At 45.1% G+C, this 21,208-nt stretch overlaps 1 pseudogene; it reads left to right on the top strand.

The window, feature by feature from the left end:
- The first annotated feature begins 2,394 nt into the window (after positions 1–2,394).
- Positions 2,395–4,878, top strand: LOC136460859 (uncharacterized; annotated as a pseudogene).
- The last annotated feature ends 16,330 nt before the right edge of the window (positions 4,879–21,208 follow it).

Raw genomic sequence — 21,208 nt, forward strand, 5'->3', positions numbered from 1 at the left:
GATTATGGGTGCTGAAAGTCTAACTTGCCCCAATCAATTGTTCAACCTGCCAAAATAAAGAATAAAATAGAAATTTCTCATTTTAACCGACCATAATCAATTGTCATAATCTAGGGATCAAACACTCTGATTATTATAATACATAATTATTTTCATTACAATAATTATATGTATAATCTAAATTGTAATAATTTAATTGTGATCCAAACGGATGTCTAATGGGCCTAGCGAATTTAACTCTCTGAAGAATGAGTATATTTCGGCTTCTCTCGATGATGTGATTGGGTTCTTGTGGTGGAACTTGCCCACCTGGGTTTAAGTCCTCAACTTTGCATGGATGCTTATATTTTTCTGAATTTATTCCAGGCGTTATGCTTTTAGTGTTAGGTGACGTTGCCGTCGACAACAAGGTACCTGTGGTGACTTCATGAATCTGGAGATCTACCGGCTCAGGTGCTCATAGGTGTGTGTTTACGTATGTGTTTTCATATGGGTGAGTGTGCGGGCGTGTTGTAAACGTCTACGTTGTACCGTGTAATGAAAAAAAAAAGAGCAACAATCCATTTGTGAAGGGATTTTCCATAACATATTTTATCTGCCAATGGCCCGTTATCCAATTCAATCAGTTTTAACTCCTGCGGTCAAGTCATCGAAGATTCGTTGGTCCATCAAGGAAGCTTCGTGGTGGCCTGTGGCTGTGGGGTGTTGCCGTGTGTGAAGGGGGTTCAGATAGGCCGTCCCGGGAAAATTCGAGGCCCTGTACCAAGCTAAAAAATGTGGCCTACTAGTCGCTGCAGGCTCAGGTTGTCGTCAGTTCCTCACGCTCGATGTCGATGGCTCGTGATACGCGGCCGATAGCCGATACGGCATCAGGGCGATGGCAGCGGTAGGGGACGAGGAGACCGAGACCTAACTGCTGCGAATTGGGATTGGCAAAACAAAATGATGCACTGTCCAGCGGCCGGCCAACAAATCATTTTTTATTGGGCCAGACTGTTGCTGTGCAAGCTGCCGCAATATGCTTGCTAGCTAATGGGCCAAAAGCCGAAGCTTCAGCTGTGCTGATCTATTTAAGTACTCTATATTTGAAGGCCTACGAGATTTGGAGGCCCTGCGCCGTCGCTCATGCTGCACATGCGCAGGGACGCCCCTAGAATCAGATTCTCTAACTTGCTGAACGAAAGTTACCGGTGACTTACTCCATGCCCGATGCCATCCATTTCACGTCCAACGGCTGATAGAAGATGCAACTTTTCCACCCCAAGCAGCAAAGCCCAGCTATGGTTTTGGCCCAAATATAGCCAAACTCGGGATTATTATATATGAAACAGAGAAATAACAGATAGTTTTACTAAGTATTTTCATAGCAAAATTAAACGGGCATTTTGCTAAGTATTTTTAATGAGCAATACTATGGTAACCTCTTTACTTACTAGGAGGTAGTACCTCAAATAAATCTAATCCCTTGATTTTTATAGTTTTTTGAATTAATTATTAATTAATCTATGAAAAGAAAAAGAGATATAGTCAAATCCTCCTAATCAGCACCTTCCTTGCCGCACCTTTTCTTGTGCTCGCCATTTGTGAAGGAAAGCCACTATCTGGGATCCCATCGGCGGCGACGCCATCACTACGTGGGCAGTCACTCTATCACCTTCTCCTTTGAGGGTTACTACTTCAACGGCACCACCTCCGGCTCCGGGGAGCTTTGCATGACTGGCACAGGCTCCTATTCCGAGGAGAACGGCTCCACCGAGCGCCTCCGCAGCGTCTCCCTCTACCTCCGCGTAAGGATGGCAATGGGGATCCTGTCGGGTATCGCCGGGACATTCGCTTCTCCGCTACGGAGAATTCATCCCGTCCACATCCCCATTAATTGTCTCGGGTATAGATTCTTGCCCATCCCCATACCCATCGGGTATCGGTCGGGTAACAGATACCCGACGAGTACTGCATACCCGATAAACAAGGACACTTGGGGTCGCAGCTTTGCAATCGGAGACGTTTGTTTTTCACCCAGGTATAAGTGTCGGAGTCTCGGAGATGCCGAGGAGAAGGAGCGAGGTTGCGAGGAGGATGAGCAAAGGTGGCAGAGAGACCGAACTGAGGAAGCGAGGGGCACGAGCTCTCGTGAGACATGCGTGCTTGTGCTGCTGGCGGAGATGGTGAGGAAAAATTGAACGAGGGTTCCTAGAACACACAAACTATATATATATATATATATATATATGGCTGTTCAGATTTGGACCAAAATACCTATGTTGAGTTTCTTTGGACCTAATACTCGTATGACAGCTCAAATAGTCGGGTTCCTCAACGGGTAACGGGGACGGGTAAACAGGGAACGTTCCCGTACCCGCTATACCCGTCGGGTATGGATTCTTTCCCATTTAGATGCACACGGGTAAAGATATGATTCCATCTCTATCCCCTAATGGATCAAATACCCGTCGGGTATCGGGTATCGGGGGCCGTTGCCATCTTTACCTCCGCGTCCCCAACCCCTCCAGCATCACGGACCCCTTCATCACCGGCAGCCTCGAGGGAACTGGCTTCAAGACCATCTCTCTCGTCGCGTACGACGAAGACGGCACCTACCACTATGGCAAGCGCGCCTCCTGCCCGCAGCTGCCGCCATCTTCTGCCGCGGCAACGAGGGGCGCGCTCCAGGCGCGCGGCTCCAACTTCTCGTGCACGCACCTCAAAGAGCGTCTCACGACTTCTTACAAGCTGCAGGACGGCGACGGCGCGCACCCGCTGAGCTCCTCGCCAGAGCGGCGCCTGCACATCAGCGAGGTGCAGTGCACAAGAAACGGGTCCGTGCGCGCGTACGCGGCGTTCTCCAACGACACGCAGATGTGGAGACGTCTGCAGCCACGCCCACCCTTCATGGTCAAGGACGAGGTGGTTGTCGCCGAGGGGCACTGGGATTCAGCTCGGAGCATGCTCTGCCTCAGGGCGTGCCGTGTGGTGAGCTCTGGGGCGTCCATGCCGGTGAACAAGGAGTGCGACATGGGCATGAGCTTCTGGTTCCCGGGAGTCTTGACGATTCGGGATCGGAGTGCCGTCGCCGGCATGCTTTGGAACTCGAGCAGAGCGGCTGATGGCGCCAACGATGCCTCTGGTGTCAATGGTGTGAAACGACTGTCGAGCATCGATGTCAGCATCCATAGAGGCAACTTCTCAGAAGTGAAGTACGACTACACGATGGTGGAGGAGGCGAAGAAGCATTATCTCTAGGATCCTGTATCGGGCAAGCGCAAGAAGAAGGTTAAGGGGCCGTTCGTTGCTCCTAACTACACCGATCATGACTTCGAGTTTCATTTCTACGAGACTAAAAGCATGATGATGCTGAGTGGAGACGCCTACCCGGTTACGATCGGCTCGGCGATGGTCTATGGTGATCAGCTGGCCGCCGACGATTCCTTCTCCCGGCACGCCGTGGTCGACATGAATTCGCAGGAGCTGTTGACCGTCAGCTACGACATCCGTGAGCAGTTTCCACCTGCGGGGGCTGGGTGCGTCCCAAGAACGGGACGTACGGGGTCACCCTTGAAGAACGGCGAATGGCAGCAGAGGGTGTCTTTGATCCGAAGACGGGCATCCTGTGCATGATCGCCTGCCGAGAGTACAACAGCTCGACGACGGACTGCCAGATACTGGTCACCGTTTATTTAGCCTCGCTGGACGGGAAGGCGCAAGGCCATGGAAGGGGAGCGATCAGCAGCCTGAGGAACAAGACGGACCCTCTCTTCTTTGACAAGGTCGACATCAGGTTGTTCGGGATGTACTCCGACCAGATCTCGGAGTCGATCTCGAGGATGGACTTGGAGAGCATCCTGCTGGTGATCTCGACGACGCTGCCGTGCGTCTTCACCGTCCTCCAGATTTTCCACGCCAAGAGGAGACCCGAGGCGGCGGCGGCCACCTCGGTCGCCATGCTCGTCGTCCTGGTCCTGGGGTACGTCGCCCCTCTGGTGGTCAGCTCCGAGGCTCTGTTCCTGAGCCGGAGGAGGCAGTACGTGCCGCTGCCGTTCCAGAGCTACGGGCCGTACGAGCTGAGCCAGGCGATGCTGAGGGCGCCCACTCTGATCGCCCTGCTGCTACAGCTGCGCCTCATCCAGCTGGCCTTGTCTGCACGGAAGGCGGACGCCGACCGGAACAAGGCCGAGGCGTCATCTTCGGTCGCCGAGAGGAGAGCGCTCTGGCTATGCGCGCCGCTGTACCTGATCGGCGGCGCACTGACCATCATTGTTCACTTCGTGGACGCAGCGCGGGAGGAGTCCCTGGCCGTCCGCGTCAGCCCGGAGCCGGCGACGCTGTGGGAGGACCTCGTGTCCTCCGCGGGCCTGGCGCAGGACGCGTTCCTGCTCCCGCAGGTCGTCATCAACGCGCTCTCGCCCGGCGCCAGCAGGATCAGAACCCTCTCCCCGTGGTTCTACATCGGCGGCACCGTGGTCCGCGCGATGCCCCACGTGTACGACGTGATCAGGGCGCAGGGCTACGTGCCGAGCTCGAAGCGGTCCTACGTCTACGCGAGCCCGCGTTACGACCGGTACGGCGTCGCCTGGGACGTCATCGTGCCGTGCGCGGCGGCGCTGCTCGCCGTGCTGCTCTTCTTGCAGCAGCGGGTTGGTTCGGCGGCACCCTTGTTCCGTTCGCGGAGGAGGTTGGGTGAGTACCAGATGGTCTCGCCACTTTAGACGATGATGATGGCTTTTGCTTGGCACGTTATGGTCTACGTCTCGCGTGTCTCTTCCACACCATCGTCGTTGGCTCGTTGCCACGGTGCATTTCTTTATCGCACTCGCACCCGTTTGTCGTCATGAAAAGTCTTCGTTGGATAGTGGAGCACTATCCGCTATGCAGTAATGTAGTGTAAGAATAATGTATATTTTATTTGAGGAGCCTCTGTTATTTTTCTCGAGTAGCGGCTTTATGACTGAATAGTTGACGTTTACTTTGAAAACCAAGCAGCGTAGATTATAGTTTTCCAAACGTGCCGGCAGGGCACTACACGGCGCTAGCCCGTCCCGGCACGGCATATCTGGACACGGCACGCTAGGCACGGCTGATGAACCGTGTCGTGCCATGTCGTGCCACCGTGCCCGACTTTAGGTTCAGGCACGGCACTATCATTTCTGGAGCGTGCCGTGTCGTGCTGTGCCGACTTCAGGCTCAGCGTGCCCGTGCCAGCCCAGGCACTAAACTGGCAAAACCACTCAATGAACTCAGCACAGCAATTCAAAGAGATCTAAAATGACTAAGTTCACAAAAGATCAAAAACAGATCAGAACACAGCACAACAAAGAACACAAACTTTTGAAACTAAAACTAATTTAAGTAGGAGATGTGCAATGGCTGCCTCATTAAAAACCTGTTTAGGTAAAACTCACCCCTGTGAAAAACCCTAAATAAAAAAAAGTACAGCCAGCTCCTAGATTAATTGTTCATTACATCCATCACCATAAGTTCAAGTCTCAATTATTACAGAACCATTATATAAATGAGAAGCGAACTAGTCGACATCAAGATAAAGACCAGCAAAGGCCTCTTCCAGCTCCTTGTCCTCCACTATGTGCTGCAGTCTTGTCTCAGCATTCTCCCAATCCTTGATGTAGGTAAGCGCCTCTACAGTTTCAGGGTTCAGCCTCCACCGCCGCTCCTCTATGATCCTGCCAATTAAGCTAAAAGTAGACTCTGAAGAAATGGTTGACACATGCACTGTCAAAATATCTTTAGCAAGAACAGAAAGTACTGAATAAGTAAGCCTGTGCTCATGCCACCACTGCATGATGTCAAACTCATCATTCAACTGGCTTACTGTGTCACAGTCCAGATAGCATGCAAGCTCACTAGAGTTAGAACTAGCAGTTGCTGCCTGTAGCAAGGAAGTGATGGAAACACTCCTAGAATAATCAAGACTAGAAGGGAGGGAAGAACAGTCAGCTCCAACATCCAACTCATCATCATCATAAATTTCAGTCCAAGCTGTTCTTTTCTTACCAGACAGGGATGGAGGAACAACCCTTTCAGCCTATTAGAGCCATACATTACATCATACCTGTTATACATTTTGAACAGAATAGCTCTGGTGTCCTGCAACTTATTAGTGTAGTCAATATTAAAAAGAGAATGTAACTTCCTAAGCACTTTGGTAAATCCCTTAATTTTAGCTCTTGGATCCAATATGAATGTAATAGAATAAAGATCAGGTATGTTCTTCCAGTACTTATTGTATTTGTCAATCATAGGTTGGATAATAGATCTTAGATGTTCATCATGTTGATACCTATGCAGGTGTATAGCAATCTTAACAAGATGATGAATCATAAGTGGAGAAGTAGGATAGTAAACACCAGACAAATCAACAGTTGAGTCATAGAATAGTTCAAGAAATTCCAAGATTTTATTTGCCATAGCTCAGTGATCATCAGTCAAAAGGAAACTACTACCTCAACATCTAGGATAATTGGTCTCAATGAAAGTACTGAAAGTACTCCTATGAGGCAGCAAGTGCTTAAGCATTAGGTAGGTAGAGTTCTATCTAACATCCATGTCTAATCCAAACTCCCTAGGTCTAACACCACTAGCAATGCAATAACTCTTGTATGCAGTAATTCTTTGATTAGAGGAGTTCGTAAAAGAGATTGTTGTTCTAAAATCCTCAATAAGAGGATTCACAGCAGCCAGTGCTTCTTTCACAATCAAGTTAATAATATGACAAGTACATCGTTGATGCAAAAATAGATCAGAACCCAAATATTCTTTAAGTATAGGTTTCAGTTTATCCATAGCATTTTTATTTGCAGATGCATTATCCAAAGTTATAGAAAAAACCTTGTTAAGTATACCATACTCAGCAAGGACAGATGCAACACGCTCAGCAATGTTCTCAGCATTATGGGACACATCAATCAACCTTAAACCAAGTACCATTTTCTCTAAGTGCCAATCAGCATTAATGAAATGAGCCACAATAGATAAATAATCTTCTTTAACCTTTCCAGACCATATATCAGAGGTAATAGCGACAGATGAAACAACATTATCCTTTAAACAGATCATCAGTGTCGCAGAACTGACCAATTTATAAGAGTACAAGTACAATGGCAGCCCGCAAGCGGTCGCACTGTCATACTTGAACCCATATAAACCCGGTAGTCCATCAAGTACCACGACGGGTCTCGATAAACGATTTACAACAACCAAGATCGTACAGGATTCAACATACATGCCACATATTACATAAAGTTCACAGATACATTTCATCATCAGAGTAAGAATAAAAATTATTACAAACCGAGTTTGATAACTAAAGCGGAAGCAATTAAGTTCGAAAATAAAGTTTCCAACATAGTTTGATACAGTGCCAAATAGGATCATGGTCCACAAAAGCAAAGATAGGAATTAATAAAGAAGCCCGCCCAAGGCTTACTCCTCATCCACGGCGGGATAGAAGCAACTCTTGCAATAACCGTGATACACAGTGCCATCTGCAACAATGGGAAAATAAACCCTGAGTACGAGAAAGTACTCAGCTAGACTTACCCGTCATGAACTAGAAATAAAATGACTCCAAGGATTATGCAAGGCTGTATAAGTGGACATAACTCGACAACATTTTTGCATAAAAGCAATTGAATCATGGTACAATTACAATTTCTTTATCAGGTTAATTATAACTATCCATTTCTAGATTAGCAACTATCCTATGCCAAACATGTGGTATATCATTTAGAAGCATACAATAGTAACCATAGCAGGTATTGTAATTCCATATTCATCTGAACCATCATGTTTCATAACACAGTTGCTACGATGTTGGGACTAGCCAAGTTTCTCACTATCCGGGAGAGACGGCGATTCGAATCGATTTCAACCAGCTGGGAATTTATTTCTAACACAAACCTAGGTCTACCAGCCACGATAGCCTTAGGTCACCGTTGGTACAACTCAGGTACACATTTCATGGGTCCGTACCGCACCGCACAATCTAGAACACCAGATGCTAGGATGCTCAGGCCAAGCCTGCCCTTGGGCTCAGTCTGATCGTTCCCCGGAAGGAGCGCACAACAGAACGGGTCCTGGCCTGAGTTGAATTACTCGACTTCGCGGTCGGAACGAGTTATCCGACCAGCTAAGTGAGAGGCATGTGTTCAATCTTGTCAGAAGCGCCAACAACGGTACGGTCTTTAATCGACACAGACGAGGATAAATCCACACCCAAGACCTCCATGTCTTGTTGCTTCTCTATCGACTTCCCGTCCGGTCTCGATTTACTTTTACCCCATGGTTCTGTTCCACGATAGCAGATATAGCCAACCGTGCTCTGGTATCCACCTACATCTCGCAGGTGATAGGACATCACCCGACTTCTACCGGTCTAAGCATGGCTAAGCATATATTTGATCCTAGACCTATACCGGTTAAAGGTGTAATATCTGGACAAGGAATTTATATGTATCAAGTGGTTCCATTCAACTCTTATAACCTAATGCATCAATCATAAGTACTTAAGTAAACATTTGTAAATTACGGGGAGACTTATAATGCTCCAGAGCTTGCCTCACAAAAAGGAAGTAGGGCGGTGGTCAGGACACTCCGGAAGCTCTTCAGGGTTCTGCTCCACGCCTTCGGGAGCTGCGGCTTGCAGATTCTCCTGCTGGTCCCCTTCCTCCGCTTCTTCGAATTCCAGCAACGTTATCTCTTCCTCTGATCCTAGATGCATGAATATGGCATAAGTATTACGAATGCATATATGTTAACAAGTGCATCATGTTTATTGAGTAGGTGCATATCTCTTCTCGATTATTTAATTAACTACTTCCACAATGCATCGATTATACCACAAAACAGTAGCTACTTGTTTCACTCATAACTGGAGTTCTACTAATCCAAATATAGTGATCCTGGACTTTCTGGAAAGCTTATCAAATTTTATACAACTTTTTTATTAACCATTTTTACAGTACACATCATTTTCAATATGCAACTCATCAAACTCTAGAATCTGTCCGGAAACTATTCAATATGCAATACAAAGTAACAATACTTCTACTTCATGTAATCATTCAAAATTTGACAACATAAAATCTACCAACAGTTTAAGCATACCAATTACATTTAAGATAATATAATGGTGAAGCTCAAACTATTTATTTAAATGCCTTTATTATTTTACTAAGATATTTAGGTTAAATAATAAACATATATCAGATGTACTTCATAAATTCTCAAAAATTTACAGTGCCTTATTAATGCTATCAAAGGACTACTATAAAAATTTCATATCATTTTACCCAGTAGAACATCCTATACAAAAATGATAAGGCAGCAAGGCATGAAATAGCATAAATGGAAAACCCTATTGAAAAGTGTCAAGCAACAGATTTTCTATTTTTCTTAGCATCCATATACTACTAGGATTATCTCCAAAAATTTCATGAATTTTGGATTCATAAATAATTTATAAAAATTTACACAAGGATTAACTATTTATAAAAGAAAAATCTATAACTATAAATCTACACATGCACTGGTCCTCAAATTTTTACCAGAGTTCATATATGCTATGACTAGCTTACCACAAAAATTTCATAATTTTTGGAGCACAGGAACTCTAGATATAAAATAAACAAATTTGAATGCATTCAAAAGCACATTTCAAATCCCTATTTAAATCTCCAAAAATTTCTACTGTAAATGTTAAAAACATATTTTTTCTGAATACTACACTTCCTAAGGAACACTAACAAATTTATTTCAAAATTTTTGGAGCTATCAAACTGAATATATAAAAATCACAAAAGAATTCAAAAACTGGATCAAATGAACTATCACACACTCTAACTGTCGCTGACCGGTGGGACCCGCTGGTCAGGGGACCCCACGAGTCAGTGACTTGAAACAGGGCAGCGGCGCTGCACAGCGCTGGCGTGGCTAGAGCTCGTCGCCGGTGAGTTCTCCGGCGAAACCACGGGCACTATCGTGATCTACTACTCAAGACGCGTTGGATGGTCTAGGTGGTGACAGTGCTAGTGCGGCGGAGCATGATCGTCGCCGGCCATGGCGGCACGGCGGCGCTGCTCAACTCTGTGCCGGCCGTCTTCGGCCATGGGAAAGCTAGGAGAGGCGCGCAATAGTACCACGGTGTCCTAGTGACTTTATTTCAGCAACAAATGCTTCACGCAAAGCTCCGACGACGCTTGACCACGACGCGGTGGTGCGGGGGTTAGAATGCGGCGGCGCGGGTTGTCGCGTTCCCCACCGGCGGGCTCACTAACGAAGGTAACGTCCTAGCACCGACTAATACACGTCCTGACCAAACGCTAACGCTCAAAATCAAAGGAAAAGCGCCTATGAGCCGAGCCATGGCCAGCTTGCCGTGGGGGCGGCCATGGCGACCGAGAACTTTGGCGAGAAGGAAACGGTGAATACGCCCTCACCGAAGCGTGACAGCCGCTGCAATCAAGAAGAGGGGTGGAGGGAGCTGTGGCATAGCTATGGGCGAGATGGAGGCGGTGGTGTTGCGACGTAGCGCACGCAAGGCGACGGCAGAGCTGCTTGGCGCTGCGGGAGCTCGGCGGCTGCGCGCAAGGACAAAGGAGGGCCGGGAAATGCGAAACAAGGGCGTAGACAGGAGCGGGCGGGTGCTGGCGTGATAGTGCCACGCTCCGGCGTGTCGTGGCCTGCGCGGTCAGGGCAATGGCGACGCGCGGCCATCGCGACCTCCACGCGGCGCGCGGTTCCTGCCGGTGTCGGCCACTAAAGATTTCGATTCAGTCGATTCAGTTAAGCAAGGCCGAGCCTGACGACGAGTTTTGCAATCGAGTTAACTGAGAATCCGTGGCTTCGTTGTGCAAACATCCTAAACCGAATTGGTAGACCTATGTACCAGCTTCAACTATTGTTCAATAATCGTGTTCTAATTCCCAACCAACATCGAGTAAAATCAATCCAAAGTCGGGCTGACAGCACTGTTAGTGATCAAGACTTAGTAAAATTTTGTTAAGTGCTGAAATCTTGATTCTTCTTACTTTTGTGGGACCAATTCAAGCATGTTAGAAGCTAAATTAGTCAATGACCCAAAAATAAAAGTTGTTCCTTATGTCAAACACTACAACTTTGCTTTAGTGATCTCCTCCATGCAAGGTCTCTAACACCTAGTTCAAACTTGGTCAAACAAGCTACATTCAAATGATGATACATACTCAAACTGTGACTTAATGACCTAATTAGCCCTAGCCCTAAATACCAAAGTTGTTCATGATGATATTCTAAACATGTTTAAGCTATTTGCAAGGTCACACAATCATCTACATGTTTACACTCATGATCATATGCACATACACATGGAAACATGAAATAATAAGAATGTTGCACATGTTTCAATCGAATGTTTCAAATGTCAAAGCTTGTATATGAATGCTTTATGATCATGCTCATGCTATGCGAGTCAAGTTATGCAAGGCTAACACCCGAGGTGTTACAATCAGTTTATCACGTTTCTCGTTGTAGTATTTAAATAGATCTCTACCAGTGGTTTGCTTAGAGACAGGTGAAAAATTAGGGTTATGAGCAGTTTTAATATAATCTTTAAATGCCTCAGTTTCACCAATCATAAGAGGTAGGTCCAATCTAGCAAGCATACGAACAAGTTCAACACGAGCTACCTTAGCACTGTACTCCCAACGATGAATAGAACCATCAGAATTAAAAGTAATATGAGTCTGAGTCATGCCCCGGGTCTTCTCAAGTTTCTTAGGACACTTAGCAAGATGTCGAGTAAGATGCCCAGTGCCACAAGCAGAATAAGCAAAGTAGCGCTTATGGCAATGAAGGCAAGTGGCAGCAAACCTGATCTTTCTACCTTTCTCAGTTTTGTAGTGCTTCTCAAAGTCCTCCCAGACAGCAGACGTGGAAGGGCGATTAGAACCGACAGGGCTAACCTCGCTCTAGCCACCGTCGGCATCAGCCACGTCGACTGGGGGGTCGGAGTCATCAACAGGAAGGGGGTCAGCAACAGAACGGCCAAAGAGCATGACAGTGTCCTCGCGGACATCATCGTCCTCATCATCTCCGGCCATCCCGCACATACACAGCTCATCGTTCTGGGAGTGGTCAAACTCCCCGTCGTCGTATTGCCCGGCGCCTGGGGCCATCTCTGCCGTCTTTGGTTCCTCGACGGCTACCACAATCAATAGATAAAAGCAGGGTTAGGTTGGGGATTAGGGTTAGGGTTAGGGTTAGGGTTAGGGTTAGGTGAAAGGGTAGAGATGGCGACTAGAGGGGGGGTGAATAGTCCTTTTTAAAACTTAATCACGTTGGCTAACCGAAACAAGTGCGGAATTAAAACTATTGGTCTAGCCAAGACTACACCCCTCTATCTATGTTCACTAGCACCTTGCAAAGATACTAATCAAGCAACAAAGGTGCCGGGCCGGCTAGAGCTCACCTAACCAATTCTAGAAGCAAGGTCACACAAACCTATGCCGCTAGTACTTTAAGCAACAAGGGAGCTCCTACACATGCTAGTAAGCAAAAGCACAAAGCCAACTAAGCTCAATAGCAATGCTCAATAACAAGGCAACCAATGCCAAATTAGAGAGTGCAAATACTTAGCTACACAAACTAAGTAATGTGACTAACAAGGTTACACAAACCAAATTAGCCACGCAAGGGAGCTACTTCTATGCTACACAAGCAAGAAGGTAATTAGCAAGCTACACAAGTTATCTAATTACAAGAGCAACAACACAAGCTCAATATATATAAAAGTAATTGCAAGCTTGTGTAACGGGGATGCAAACCAATGGGAAGAACAATGTTGACACGATGATTTTTCTCCCGAGGTTCATGTGTTTGCCAACACGCTAGTCCCCGTTGTGTCGACCGCTCACTTGGTGGTTCAGCGGCTAATTAGCATCACCCGCTAAGCCCGCACGTCGGGCGCCGCAAGAACCTACCCCTTGAGTGAGGGTAGCTCAATGACACGCTTTACTAAAGTTGCTCTTCGCGACTCCCACGGGGCGAGCACAATGCCCCTCACAAGCTCTTCTCCGGAGCGCCACACAAGCTTCTTGCTGGCTTCGACAGAGACCACCACCAAACCATCTAGGAGGTGGCAACCTCCAAGAGTAACAAGCACCACCGGCTTGCAACTCAATCACCTAGTGCTACTCGATGCAACCTCACGATGCAATCGTACTAGAATCGCTCACTCACACAATCGGATGATCACTATCAAATATGTGTGAGATGGAGGGCTCCTAAGCACTCTCAAGCATGGACACAAAGTCCCCCAAGGTGCTCAGCACCAGCCATGGCCAAAGCCCACTTCTATTTATAGCCCCAAGGGCTAAACTAGCCATTACCCCTTCACTGGGTAACTGTCGGGTCGACCGGACGCTCCGGTCGTGTTGACCGGACGCTGGACCTCAGCGTCCGGTCGCCCGATGATAGCCACGTGTCACCTGCGTTCAATGGCATTCTTCCGATCTCAACGATCATCTTCTGACCGGACGTAGCATCTTCAACTGACCGGACGCTGGACCCTCAGTGTCCGGTCGTTTACAGTAAGGTACCGACCTTGACTGGATGTGTCCGGTCGCATGTGATCGGACGCAGCCCAGCGTCCGGTCACACTCTAGCTCCTGCGTCACCATGCGTCAGCCTGACCGGACGTGCCCTGCCAGTGTCCGGTCACTTCCAGTGCCAGCGTCTGGTGCACTCAGTGAGACACTATCTTTTCTGTGTAGGGCGCCGGTGGCACCGTCGGACTGTCCGCACTCTACGGGCAGACACTCCACCGGTGGAGTTTCTTCACCGAGTTGATCCACATCAACTCCAACTTCATCTCCTTTGTAAATGTGCCAACACCACCAAGTGTACACCACCATGTATATGTGTGTTAGCTTTTCACAATCATTTCCCAAAGGGTTAGCCACTCAACTTGCCACGCCACTCAATCCTAGCGACGATGCGAAGTTAGATCACTCGAGTGGCACTTAGATGACCGATATGCAAACAAGTTTGCTCCTCTTGATAGTACGGCCATCTATCCTAAATCCAGTCATAAACTTCTCTACACACCTATGACCGGTGAAATAAAATGCCCTAGGTTATACCTTTGCCTTGCGCATTCTATTCCATCTCCTCCAACGTCGATGCAACACATGCACCAACACGATCAACAATGATATGATCCACTTCATATCATCACGTGATCATATTGGTTCATCGATCTTGACTTCACTTGCTCTTCACTGTTGCCATCGTCCATCGGCGCCAAGTCTTGTTCAAGCTTCACAGCCACGTGGTCCATCACTCCAAAGCCTTCGACTTGCCCTTCATGCTTGCAACCGGTCCATCAAGCCAAGTCTTGTCTTGATCTTCTCCACCTTGATCACATAACTCAATGTCATGTCTCATGTGCAATGAACTCCTTCATCATCACATGTGTGAGCTTTGCAGCATCTCCAAGCCATTTTCACCTTGATGGCATATGTTGCTCACACACATGTACATGTGGACTAATTACCTATGTATCTCACATAAACACAATTAGTCCACTTAGGTTGTCACTCAATTACCAAAATCAAACAAGGACCTTTCAATCTCCCCCTTTTTTGTAATTGATGACAACTCTACAAAGATATTGAAATTAAGCTCTTTTGGATTCATGTTGCTTGCCCAAGCAATTTTTACCTTGTGAAAATAATTTTGGACAAGTTTCATGAACCTCAAATGGTAGCAATTACTCCCCCTACATATGTGCTAAGAGTTTGGATTGTAGCTTGCACATATGCATAGATTAAAAATATGGGAGAGTAATTACTACAAAATGATGCTAAGGTGTATAGAATAAACCTTTGAAGCGTGTACCAATCGGAGTTGCACCTTTAAGTTCATCCTTGGCACCATGGTTAGCTAGATATCACTTGGCAATAAAACACTAGATACCTTGTGAGATCAACATTAAAAGCAAGGTACTAGCATTATTTGAAAAGCATACCAAGTGTCTAGCTATCATCCTATGCATGCTAGTTATCAAAACATCATTCAAGCTTTACAACTAGCATACACCACACAAGCATGCATATTGAATTTAAAAGCTTATGCAATGCAAGCAAGCACATGAATATGCACATATCAAATGCAATCAATCAAAGTTCATGAGCTTGCTCCCCCTACTTGTGTGCTTCTCTTGTCCAAGAATTTTGATCAATCTCTTTTCTCTAATGTTTCTCCCTCTTTGCCCATGTTCATGTCCAACCTCTATTTGTTTTATATCTCATCTCTCCCATTGTACAATCTCTACCCCATTCAATCAAGCTTTCATATCTTTGTATAATTTCTTCCCCTTTGTCATCAATTTCCATAAAAAGGTAAGCTTCATATTGATGCAAAGGTATGCATTTGGGGTAGATGGTTGAGTCTTGAATCTTGCATTTTTTATGGACATCACTTGATTGTTGGAATGACACCACTTGTAGATACCACTTGTAACTTATACCACTTGAATCTTGTGTAGGGCTTCTTGAGATACCACACATAAGATTTTTTGATCTTGATATCAATTTGTGGGACACCTCCCCCTATGTGATAGCATAGGTCATCCATTTGATACACTTGAGCTCTTGTAGTTGAGGGATGCATTCTTCAATTGATGATCACTTAAAGTTGAGGATCACTTGTGGAACCATCATCTTGCATGATTGATACTATGTATAGATACCACTTGTAGGAAGTGAATATCATTTGAAAGAATCTTCTAGTATGGAACCACTTATTTGATTTATCAATAAAGACCATTTCTTGAACATTTTCTATCTTTATAAGTACCACTTATAGGATATCACTTGTGAGTTGATCTAGACATTATTTGTAGATTCTTGATAAAATACTTGAGTCTAGATACCATTTGAAACATACAAACTAGATATCCATTTGCATTGTTATCTTGTGCTTGTACTCTTATCACTATCATGAGCTTCTATGATTGACTTGAACTAAAATGATTTGCCTAAGCTTCCAAGTTCGGTTTGAACCAATGACAAGCTTCTTCACACCTCTTGCAAGGGTTATCTTGCTAATGTTGTACTTGTCACTTGTTAGCAATCCAAATTAAGTCAAGTACTTGGGTTCACTAGCTCATGAACAAATTCATGTACTAACCACTAGATCAAGTAATCATTCAAACAATAGTGGTAGGCTATGAATTTAAACATTTCATTTGTTATGCATGATCTTATGAAGTGTGTACTATATGCACTAACCGCATACTAGTAAGGGATGAAATGATCATGCACATTACAATGATACCTTTGCTATGTTGGAGTAGAGGATAGTCACATAGATTCCAATTCATTACTCCAATAGCAATGTGAAGTCCAATTATAAGCTTGGTGAAGACCAATAGATACCATGTTGAATTTCATTCTTCACCCATATGAAATGAATACTACTTATGATCAAGTGCACTTTCTTGTTGTGGTTGACTTGCTTTATCTTTTGATCTTTGCTTGCATGAGAGTATCAATTTGAGAATACCACTTGAAATATCATGATTAGCTCTCTTTTGGGTGTTGCTTGCTTTTCTTGATAAACCCTTTTGATTGCTTCAACTAAGCATCTCAAATGTTCCTTGGATCACCACTTCCATGTTAGCCTTCTAAGTACCATACTTGGTTTACCTACACATAGGCGGCAAGCCCCTACACTAGGGAGAAGTGACCTCTCTCCAAGAATCATTCTTCATACTCACTTGAAATGACTTGATTGATTGATCCAAGTGATGGACTTAACTTGGTGAGTAACCTTGATTCCTTCTTTAAGTCATTTTCTTTATTCTTGTTTAAGTTATTTTCTTTCTACCAAATGATTTCCAATAGTCACTAGAACTTAACCTTCAACTTCATCTTGAGTTTGATCATGATCTTCCAATTTGAATACCAAAGGTGTGCAAAGTACACTCCACAATCAAATGGCCTTGTACTCATATCTTATCATGCTTCTAGATCATCTCAAAACCAAACTTAGGTACCTCAAACACTTTTAAACATGTTTCCAACTTGAGGACCTTTCAATCAAAGTGACTCTAGATCAATCCAACATTTGTTACTTTTCTGACAGATTTTGTACCCTTCAAAGGAATGAGCATATTTTCCAAAGTACAAATCCAAATACCACTAAATTTGGTGGAGATGTTCTTTACTAAGTTATCTAGCAGCTGTACAAATTTGAGCTTCATTTGACTTCTAGATTGCTGCCACATTTCAATTCTTCCACCACTGCTACATGCTGAAAACTGCTGCACTATAGCTGACAAGATCCACTCCAAAACTGAAGCATTTCATATCCAATTCTCATGAAACTTTTGCAGCATCTTATACCATAAGTCTAGAGCATGTACACCAAATTTTATGCCAATCCAATAAGTTTTGTTCACTCAAACATGGCTAAGATCATAGCTAGCTCAGAATTTGCAATATAGGACATATTTCAACAATTGAGCTATACTTCATCAAATATGAATCAAACTTGAAACTAACTAGTTTGAATACTTCCATAAGACATATATCCATTCAAACCACTTACTAAAAGTCATCTTATGAACTTATCCAACACAAATCAATCTAAACTTGATTACTAAGCAATTATCCATTCAATCAACTTATAGCAATCAACATTGCATATTTATCCAATTCAATCAACTCACATGCACCCAAATGAAATAATCAACAAGAGATATACCTTGGTTGGCTCATGATCATCCAATTAGCAAGCTTCAACTCAAATATTTGCAAGCCATCAAATAATATCCAATGAATTACCAACAACTTGAATTATAGCACTTGTATGTTGATAGCGCTTGGACTTCACTCAATTTTCTCTTGGCATTGGGTTCGGATGTGCACTAAGCTTCATAACTTGATTCAACATATGATGATTAATTATGAAAACAGTTTGAATCAAGCCTCCAATGCCATGGTACCTACACACATTCATCCACTTTTTGATGGTACCCAAACAATTTTGGATCCTCTCAAGTTAGGAGCAACATACTTAGGCGATGCCTTAGTATGAGTAGCGGGATGTTTTGCAATAGCAACCATAGAGGTACCATCACCATCCTTTCGAAGCATATCATGATCATCAATTGAAAGAGGCTTAGAAATTTACCTAGGGGACATGAATGTGCCATGTGTCCCCTTTCCCGGCATGAGTAGCACCTTCTCTTTGCTTGAGCCTTCTCTTCTTTGCTCATGTGGTGCTTCTCATTGCCTTGCCTCTCATGGATTGCTTGAGCCTTCTTCTCAAGCTTGGTAGGACACTTAGAGGCAAAGTGTCCCATACTTCCACACTTGAAGCACTTGATGTGAGCATAATCTTTCTTCTCATCTTCATTCTTGCTCATCATCTTAGCATCTTGAGTTTGCATTGGATGCCTTGCCTTTCCACCCCTTCTTGTTTTCTTCTTCTTTATCATCAAATCACCACTATCTTCATGGTTGATCTTGATTTGCTCTTGGGGTGTCTTCTCTTGCTCAACTTGTGGCTTTGGTTGAGGCTTCACTTGTTGCTTCACCAATTGCTTGGTTGGGCACATTGAGGTAAGATGACCCCAAGTGCGGCACTTGAAGCACTTGACATGCTTGAGCCTCTCATCTTCTTTTATATTCTTGAGCTTCTCAATGTTAGGGCAACCATTTGCAAGGTGTCCCGCTTCATGACACCGGTAGCACATGGTATGAGAGAGCTTTCTTTGTTGTAGCTTCTTCATCTTTCTCTCTCTCTCTCTTTCGCCCTTTGTCATCTTCTTCTTGAAGCCAAGGCCACACTTATCACCATAGTTTCTTTGAGTCTTCAACATGTGCTCAAAGGTGACTTTTGAGTTGTAGCACCTCTCCAACTTGTTGCTTAATTTCTTCACTTCATTTTTGAGCTCATTGTTCTCCTTCAAAAGGTTAGTCTCACAAGACATAGAAGTAGAACAAGCATCTAATTGTGAAGAGCATGGCATATCTAATAAATCATCACAAGAGGTGGATACATGCTTCTTGCCTACATCACAAGGGTTAGCAACATTTTGCGATTTATCATTTGATCCATGTGATGAGCTCTCATTGTTTTTAAGTTTCTTTGTAAACACTTTAATGAGAGAAGCATGTTGTTCTAATAATTCATCATGAGATGCAAGTAGTGTCTCATGATTCAATTTTAGCTCATCAAGTGAAGATTTATAAGCATTATATAATTTCTTATGTTCTTCACAAGAGTTCTTTAGAAATGAGTTTTCATTTTCTAATTTCAGTGTTTTAGCTTTCTCATTTTCTAAAGACATGGTCATGCTAGCAAGTCTACTAACAAGCTCATCATATGAATCAATATGATCAACCACATTATCATTTGATACCTTGGTGTCACCTTGTGACATGAAGCAATGTGGTGATGTAGTCAGAGAGCTTGTAGTAGCATCTTCATCATGGCTTGAGCATGAACCATCATCACCATCAAGTGTACATGGGGTAGCATCATCACTTGCAACACTTGTGGCATCATCATTAACCTTGTCAAGTGAACTTGTAGTGGATCGATCATCATCATCATCACTTGACCATGAGGTGGAGCAATCTTCCACAATCACGAAATTGTGGTTATGCTCAACACACTCATGTGCCTCCTCCTTGAGCTTATCATCATCATCGAAGACCATCCCATACTTCTCATTGAGATAACTCCAAATCTCATGGGCAGTCTTCATGTCCATGATCTCTCCAAATATGCAATCATGCAAAGATCTATACATGATGTTAGTAGCATGGATGTCAAGATCTAGGCATTTCTCTTGTGCTTGAGTTAGATTATCTTCATCCAACACATGAGAAAAGCCTACATCTACCATCCACCACATTTTAGGGCATACATACTTAAAATTACATATCATCCAATTTTTCCATCGTGTAAAGTGTGTGCCATAAAAAATGTGTGGACAATCAACATCTAGCCCATAAGCCGCCATCCTCTCGGGTCGGTGAAGACCACAAATGAGAGACCTAGCTCTGATACCAATTGAAAGGGTCGAGATGGCGACTAGAGGGGGGGTGAATAGTCCTTTTTAAAACTTAATCACGTTGGCTAACTGAAACAAGTGCGGAATTAAAACTATCGGTCTAGCCAAGACTACACCCCTCTATCTATGTTCACTAGCACCTTGCAAAGATACTAATCAAGCAACAAAGGTGCCGGGCTAGCTAGAGCTCACCTAACTAATTTGTTGGGTACCATAAAACAGGGTACCCCGAGCATACACCAAAAGAGTCACTTAAACCCCATCAAAAACAAAGCCAGAAGGTAAGTCGTTGATTAACCACCGGCCCCATCCGAGCCCACCGGCTCTCTGCCTCGCCTTTGGCCTCGCACGGGAGGCCTCGATGGCCTGATGAATCTCCGCCTCGCGCGAGGCCTCTCATGGGAGGCCTCGACAAGGAACCCATTCTCCATCTCACCCGAGGCCACGCGCGTACAACCTCGAACGAGACAACAATTCTTCGTATCGCTCGAGGTCGGCTCAGCAATAACCCGTTGCTCCCACCTCGACCAGTCTTCCCGACAGAGCGTCACGTCCCATTAATGCATCAACCACTCCCGCAATCTCAGCCGGACGACGGCTCGACACCGTAGAGTGGCCGACGGGACAAGGAGTCGCATCAACACCGTACCGACTAGGACAGGGCGCAGCTGGGATTATCGGCCACTGTGTTCTGGTGTTGTGCCCACGATCAGCGCCTGCACTACACTGTGCCACGTAACCCCCGTGCTCGAAGACAATGCGGCATGGGGAGTCTAGTCCGAGTCACCATAGCCTCGGAATCAGCATACAAGACCAACTGTTCCCTCTTAGCCTCAACAATCTACATTAGGGTCTCGGCAACCTCGGGATTCACGTTGGCCAAGACCACCATGACAGTTTGGCCTCGACACCAAATGAGCCTCGGCTTCTCACGTAGTCAACACACAGTGACCCGCACGTCGACCGCCATGCCTGCTTCGAGGTAACCCTGGAGCTCCCACGACGCATAGGATCAGATGTGACCGGCATGTCGCACCAGTACTTCTAGGACAGACCACTCCGTCGGCCACGCCGCCATAGGAACAGGCTACAGGGCTCAGACACGCCGCCTCCGTTCGCACGACGCCATGT

This window comes from Miscanthus floridulus, chromosome 6 (assembly GCF_019320115.1).
Source record: "Miscanthus floridulus cultivar M001 chromosome 6, ASM1932011v1, whole genome shotgun sequence".
Lineage (NCBI taxonomy): Eukaryota > Viridiplantae > Streptophyta > Magnoliopsida > Poales > Poaceae > Miscanthus > Miscanthus floridulus.